General features: G+C 39.3%; 1 pseudogene; it reads left to right on the top strand.

Annotated features, from left to right (window-relative positions):
- The first annotated feature begins 6,219 nt into the window (after window positions 1–6,219).
- Window positions 6,220–6,992, top strand: LOC105533221 (annotated as a pseudogene).
- The last annotated feature ends 1,058 nt before the right edge of the window (window positions 6,993–8,050 follow it).

Here is an 8,050-nt window from a genome sequence, read left to right as displayed (position 1 = left end):
CCAAACCACAGAAGTCCTAAACATATAAAGCAAACTAACAGAACTGAAGGGAGACAGATAGAAACACAATAATAGTAGGAGACTTCCATACCTCACATTCAATAATGGATAGAATTACTAAGCAGAAGATCAATAATGGATAGAATAACTAAGCAGAAGATCAATAATGAGAAGACTGAAACATTTACACCAATTGGACCTAACAGACATACACAGAACATTCCACCCAACAACAGCAGAGTATACAATCTTCTCAAGTGCACAGGGAACATTTTCCAGGAAAGACAACATATGAGGTCACAAAATAACTCTTAACAAATTCAAAAAGGTTTTGATCACAATGAGATGAAACTAGAAATCAATAGCACAAGGAAAATTGGAAACTCCACAAATATGTGTAAATAAATTAACATACTCTTGAACAGCCGATAGGTCAAAGAAGAGGTCACAGTGGAAATTAAAAAATACCTTGGGACAAGTGAAAATGAAAACACAACATACCAAAACTTCTGGGCTATGGCAATAGTGGTGCTAAGAGGGAAGTTGATAGCAATAAATGCCTTATATTAAAAAGAAGAAATATCTCAAATAAACAACCTAACTTTACATCTCAAGAAAGCAGAAAAAGAGCAAACTAAAGCTAAAGTCAGGAGAAGAAAGGAAATAAAGAATATAGCAGAAATGATTATAATAGAGAATAGAAATAAAATCAATGAAACCAGATTGGGTTTCAAGAAAAAAATTAACAAAATGGACAACCCCTTAGCTAAATTAAGAAAGAAAGAGAGATGACTCAACTAACTAAAAGTAGAAGTAACAGAAAGGGCATTACAACTGATGCCACAGAAATAGAAAGGATTATAAGAGAATACTAAGAACAATTATATTTCCACAAACTTGATAACCTAAAGAAATGGACACATTCCTAGAAACACACAACCTACCAAGCCTGAACCATGAAGAAACGAAAAGTCTGAACAGACCAATAACAAGTAAGGAAATTGAGTCAGTAATCAAATACCTTCCAACAAAGAAAAGTCCAGGACCAGATGTCTTCAATGGAGAATTCTACCAAATATTTAAAAATAACTAACACCAATCCTCCTGAAACTATTCCAAAAAATTAAAGAGGAGGGAATACTTAGGTTATTTTATAGATCAGCATAACCCTGATACCAAATCCAGGGAAAGACACTACGAGAAAAGAAAACTGCAGACCAATGTCCTTGATGAATGTAGATGCCAAAATCCTCAACAAAATACCAGCAAACAGTATTCAAAGCACATTAAGATTATACACCATGACCTAAATAAAGTGGGTTTTATTCCTAGAATGTAAGGATGATTTAACTTATGAAAATGAATCAAAGTTATAACACATTAACAGAATGAAGAACAAAAGTCACATGATCATTTCAACTGTTGCAGAAACAGCATTTAACAAGAGTCAACATCCCTTGGTGATAAAAACACTGCACAATATAGGAATAGAAGTAAACCACCTCAACATACTAAAGGCAGTTAATACAAGCCCACAGCTAACATCATACTCAAAAGTGAAAAATGGAAAGCTTTCCCTCTAAGATCAGGAATGAGGCAAAGATCTCCCCTCTCACCACTTCTATTAAATATGGCATTGGAAGTCTTAGCTAGAGCAATTGGATAGTAAAAATATATAAAGGGCATTCAATTGAAAAGGAAGAAATAAAATTATCTCTGCTCACAGATGACATGATTTTTTTTATGTAGAAAACCCAGAAGCTTTCACACACAGAAAAACTATGAGAAATAATAGACAAATTCAGCAAGGTTGCAGGATTTGAAATCAGCAAACAAAAATCTTGGATTTCTATACAGCAACAGTGAACAATCTGAAAAAGGAAATTAAAAAACAATCCTATTTAAATAGCATAGAAAGAATAACATATTTAGTAACAAATCTACTCTAAAGATGAGAAAGACTTGTACACTAAAAACAGTAAAATATTGCTGGAAGAAATTAAGGAAGACTCAATAAATAGAAAGATATTTTGTGTTCTTAAGTTGGAAGACAATATTGTTAAGATGTCTGTACTACCCAAAGTGATCTACAGATTCAATGCAACCCTTATAAAAATCCCAATGGCATTGTTTGCAGAAATAGAAAAAGTTATTCTAAAATTAATGTGAAATCTCAAGAGATTCCAGATAGCTGAAAAATATTTTAAAAGAAGAACAAAGTTGAACTCACAAGCCCTGATATTCCTGATGTTAAAACATACTGCAAAGCTACGGTAATCAAAACTGTGTGTTATCAGTATAAAAACAGACAAATAGACCAATGGAATAGAAGAGAGGACCCCAACAATAGGGCAGTTCTTCAAAAAATTAAAAATGGAATTACCATATGATCCAGCAATTCCACTTCTGTGTAAATGCCCAAATGAATTGGAAGCAGTCCCTCAAAGAGATATTTGCACACCCATGTTCATAGCAGCATTATTCACAACAGCTGATAGGTGAAAGCAACACAAATGTCCCTTTATGGATGAATAAATAAACAAAATGTGGTATGCGCATACAAGGGAATATTATTTAGCCTTAAAGAGGAAGAAAATTTTGTTTTGTGCAACAACATAAGTGAACTTTGAGGACATTATGCTAAGTGAAACAAGCCTGTCAGAAAAAAGATAAGTACAGGTCATCACTGACTTATGATGGTTTGACTTACAATTTTTCCACTTTACAATGGTGCAAAAGCAATATCCATTTAGTAAAAACCATATTTTAATTTTAGGTTTGGATCTTTTCCCAGGCTAAGGCTATTCAGTACCATGGTCTCTTTCAACGCTGGGCAGTAGCTACGAGCCACAGTTTCCACGCTTGCCAGTTAATTTTGCCCAACTGTGGGCTAATGTAAGTGTTCTGAGCATGTTTAAGATAGGCTAGCCCAAGCCATGATGTTCGATAGATTAGGTATATTAAATGTATTTTTGACTAACCACAGGTTTATCAACATAATTCCAATGTAGGTCGAGGAGTATCTGTACTGTATGATTCTGCTTTGAGGGCTGTCTAAAGTAGCCGGATTCATAGCAACAGAAAGTAGAACGGTGGTGACCAAGGGAAGAAGGGAAGGAGAGAAGGGGAGTTGCTGTTTAATGGGCATAGACTTGCAACTTGAAAAAGCTCCAGAGAGATCTGTTTCACAACAATGTGAATAGATGTGACACCCCAGAACTATACACTTAAAAGTTATTAAGATGGTACATTTTGTGCTAGGTATTTTTTTTTTTTTTTACCACAATTGTGTGTGTGTGTGTGTGATGTATCTCTATAAAGGGGAGGGTCCCATCATCACACACAGTCCCCCAGGCTTCCTTCCCATCTCCATCTCCGGTTCCACCATAACCAGCATTTCAAGTTTGGTCCACAAAATATCCCACAACTTTGTTTTAAATGCACAGATAAGCCTTATACATAAGTGAAAAATATTTAAGTGGTATTATATTGTATATCAGTATTTATCTATCGTGTTTTGAGAAATAAAAACTCTCTATGAACCTAATCAAAATTTACAAAGTACATCAGGGAAAACAGAATTTAGCTAGATTGGGGTTAAATTATGTTAAGAACAGCAGGATTCTCTAAGACTCTCCAAGATGGATTCTTATCACATTCTCAAATGCGCAAAGGGAACAGTTTGGTGGCTCTGGAACCAGACATGGGGGTTGTGGCTCTGCCACTTACTAGCTTTGAGATAGATCTTGGCCAAATTACTAAACATGTCTATATTCCAGTCTTCTCAAGTTCAAAGTGGGGGCATTCATAGCTCCTACTCAATAAAACTGTGGAGGGGATATAATGGCTTAATACTCTACAAGACTTGGGACAGTATCTGGCATGAAGTGTCATATAAGCCCTAGTGTATCAGTTCACTAGAGCTGCCGTGACAAAGCACCACTCCCTTAAAGAAGAGAAATATATTGTCTCCTGGTTTTCAAGGCTGAAGTTCAAGATTAAGGTGTCAGCAGGATTGGCATTCTTTTTTTTTTTTTTTTTGAGACAGAGTCTCGCTCTGTCGCCCAGGCTGGAGTGCAGTGGCGCAATCTCAGCTCACTGCAAGCTCTGCCTCCCGGGTTCATGCCATTCTCCTGCCTCAGCCTCCCGAGTAGCTGGGACTACAGGCGCCCACCACCACGCCCGGCTAACTTTTTTGTATTTTTAGTAGAGACGGGGTTTCACCATGTTAGCCAGGATGGTCTCGATCTCCTGACCTCGTGATCCACCCCGCCATGGCCTCCCAAAGTGCTGGGATTACAGGCGTGAGCCACCGCACCTGGCAGGATTGGCATTCTTTTCATAAGGATGCCAGTCACATTTTATTGTGAGCTCATCCTACCCCAGTATGATCTCATTTTAACTAATTATGTAATAACTCTATTTACAAATAAGGTCAAGATCTGAGGTTCTAGGGGTTAGAACTTCAACATTTGAATGGGGGAGAGGACACATTTCAACCCATAACATCTAGCTGTTGTTATGTCTTGCAAGATCAGCAGCAAATGGCAGAGGGCCAAGGTTTCACTTTTAGAGTTGGTATTGTGTTCCCAGGTGTGTGTAAATTCCAGCCCGCAGAGAAATCAACCAGGATTACCACTTTTGACTCCAGCCTGAAGAAGCCCTCCCTCCAACCTTGAAAAGCTACTGAGCAGAGTTGACTACCCTCAAACTCCACTTCCAGTGAGTTTCTGGACTAAAGTCTTTGTTATTTCTCAGCAGCATCCACAAGGGTCTTGAAACCAAAGATTCACCTAATTTGCATAACCAAAAATGCCTAGAAATAAGCCAGATTACAAATGAACCCTGTCACATGTCATGGCTTTCCTTCCATCCCCAGCAGCAACCCCCACCTCTGAGGAACACCAGGCAAAGATCAGACCAGCTCTTCTAGGCTTGTCATCAGGAAAGCTAAGGATTGCATCTCCCCAGCACAGAGGGGCACTTGATAAATTTATCAAATGAGTATTCTGCTCCCACTTTTGGACAAGGCCCCTTGAAAAGGCCCTAGCCTTGCGTGAAAGAATAAAAATAGCATGAGGAAAATGGAAACCTTTGTCTAATCACTAGGATATAGAACCCCTTCTATACATCACTACAAAGGCAAAATCAATATAGAATTTACAGACTCAACCACTTAAAGTTTAAAATATCTATATGTCATAAAGTGTCATAAACTAAATTAAAGGCAAAGTACAAAGATACGGATTTCATGTTAGCAACACAATTATCAGAGAAAGACATATATATGATGTTCTTCCTATGTATATGATAAAAGCCAAAATATAAAAGACAAAACACTAATAATATAGCAATGATCAGAGGACATGGGTGAGTGGTTCACATACTATAGAATGGACAACAAATACTGGCCATAAATGGAAACAAAAACAAATGTGTGACATAATTTTACACTTAAACTGGCAAATAATATTTTAAAATATAATAGTGATCATTCAGAAGGTGGGCAGTATTCAGTACTAATGACTCTAATATGCGAAGACTGGCTGATTGGATGCAACAAAGCTGCAAAAATGTGCACACCTTTTGACCTAACAAGGCTAATTCTAGGAATTTATTCTAAAGATGCAGTAATAGATGTTGCTAAGACTTATCTGTTGCATCATTTTCATCAGTAAAATATTCTAAGAACAGAATATATGTGTGTTGCTCATTATCATATTCCCAGCCCCTCACGCAAGGCCTGGTGCCCAACAGATATTTCATAAACTGACCTTCGAATGAACCTAAATGTTCAATATTTGGAGATTGTGGTCACAAATTGTAATACATCCCCATGATGAACTATTTTCCACCATTAAAATAGATACAGTAAAGGAATATCTATGACTAGGAAAACAGAAGGCTCATTCTACCCTTCTTGTTCTACCCTTCTACTCCACTACTGTACAGGGATTGGTCATTCTTCCCCTGCCAGTCCCAGCTCCTATGAGGCCACCTCTTCACTACAGTGGCAGTTACACTGGACTCAGGATCTAAATGGCTTTATTAACCAGTAAAAAATAATGAAAATAAATGAACAATAACTGCTTTCATGGGATTAAAAAGATAACTATAAAATAAAACCAGGCTGAGGTCTCTGAGTCGCCGCTGCCACCTGCGCCTGGCCTATGCCTACAGTGGCACTTCCCGGCTGCACGCTCTACTCGTCCCCGCCCCATGCAGGTGGACCTTAGCAAGCGGTCTGGCCCTTGAGCCTGCAGAAAGTGGACGAGCAACTGCAGCACCCGCTGCATGTCACCTACGGCGGGGCAGAGGTGCACGAGCTGGGCAGAGTGCTGACGCCCACCAAGGTTAAGAACAGACCCACTAGCATTTTGTGAGATGCTCTTGATTTGGAGAAACCCTGCACCTTGGTCCTGACAGCCCCGGGTGCTCCCACAGGGAAGGATCCCAAATACAGTGAATGGCATCATATCCTGGTGGTCAACATGAAGGATAATGACATCAACAGTGGCACAGTCCTCTCCAATTACCTAGGTTCGGGGCCTTACAAGACCACAGGCCTCCACCGCTGTCTGGCTGGTTCACCAGCAGGACAGGCTGCTGAGGTGTGAAGAGTCCATCTTAAGCAACCTATCTGGAGACCACCGTGGCAAATTCAAGGGGGCGTCCGTCCATAAAAAGTACGAGCTCCAGGTCCTGGTGGCCAGCACATGTTTCCAGGCTGAGTGGGACTACTAAATGCCTAAACTGTAGGAACAGCTGTCTAGGAAGTAGGGGGCAGCTCAGGGACCTGAACTGTCATGGAGGTCCCAAGTCGTGTTCCCCAGTTCAGTGTTGTGTACAGATTTCTCCTCTTCCCACTCCCTTTTGCACAGGCAAGACCTAAGCATTCAGATGGCGGTTTATGGTGACTTTTCCTGCTGCCTGTGCTTTATAATTCTAGTCACTCATTCACTCAGTCAGGTTTATGTTTTGATCAAATTTAAACTCCATATGGGAGATATTTTGGATGACTGTTGTAGGGTCATCAAATTGTTAATGTAAAAATAGCAACCCAGTAATGAGATTGCTGGGTCAAATGGTATTTCTAGTTCTAGATCATTGAGGAATTGCCACACTGTCTTCTTCCATGGTTGAACTAATTTACACTCCCACCAACAGCATAAAAGCGTTCCTATTTCTCCACATTCTCTCTAGCATCTGTTGTTTCCTGGCTTTTTAATGATCACCATTCTAACTGGCATGAGATAGTATCTCATTGTGGTTTAGATTTGCATTTCTCTAATGACCAGTGATGACGAGCATTTTTTTCATATGTCATTCTACTATAAAGACACTTGCACACGTATGTTTATTGTGGCCTGTTCACAATAGCAAAGACTTGGAACCAACCCAAATGCCCATCAATGGTAGACTGGATTACAAAAATGTGACATATATACACCATGGAATACTATGCAGTCATAAAAAAGGATGAGTTCATGTCCTTTGCAGGGACATGGATGAAGCTGGAAACCATCATTCTCAGCAAACTAACACAAGAACAGAAAACTTAACACTGCATGTTCTCACTCATAAGTGGGAGTTGAACAACAAGGACACATGGACACAGGGAGGGAAACATCACACACTGGGGCCTGTTGGGGCATAGAGGGCTTGGGGAGAGGTAGCATTCAGAGAAATATCTAATCTAGATGATGGGTTGATGGGTGCAGCAAACCACCACTGCACATGTATACCTGTGTAACAAACCTGCATGTTCTTCACATGTACTCCAGAACTTAAAGTAGAATAATAATAACAAAAAAATAGCAATCCAGAATTTAAAGAAAGAAAAATTGGGGGGAAAGAGACCACGTCTATAGTAATAAAGGAAAGCATCAACGAATCTTTTTTGGAGGTTAAAAAAAAAAAGAATTGGTTGCCTCTGCCTTTGTGATCCTGAGTCCAGAATTGTACACAGTGTGTTTTTATGGTGCTGTCATTCACCTTGACAACCAGAGGCTGGCACTGAGGCTAAACCCCAACATGGCACATCGCAGAT

The sequence above is a fragment of the Mandrillus leucophaeus genome, unplaced genomic scaffold, assembly GCF_000951045.1.
Source record: "Mandrillus leucophaeus isolate KB7577 unplaced genomic scaffold, Mleu.le_1.0 Scaffold123, whole genome shotgun sequence".
NCBI classification, from domain to species: domain Eukaryota; kingdom Metazoa; phylum Chordata; class Mammalia; order Primates; family Cercopithecidae; genus Mandrillus; species Mandrillus leucophaeus.
Note: the sequence above shows the minus strand (reverse complement) of the source record. Positions and strands in the feature narration are given on the sequence as shown.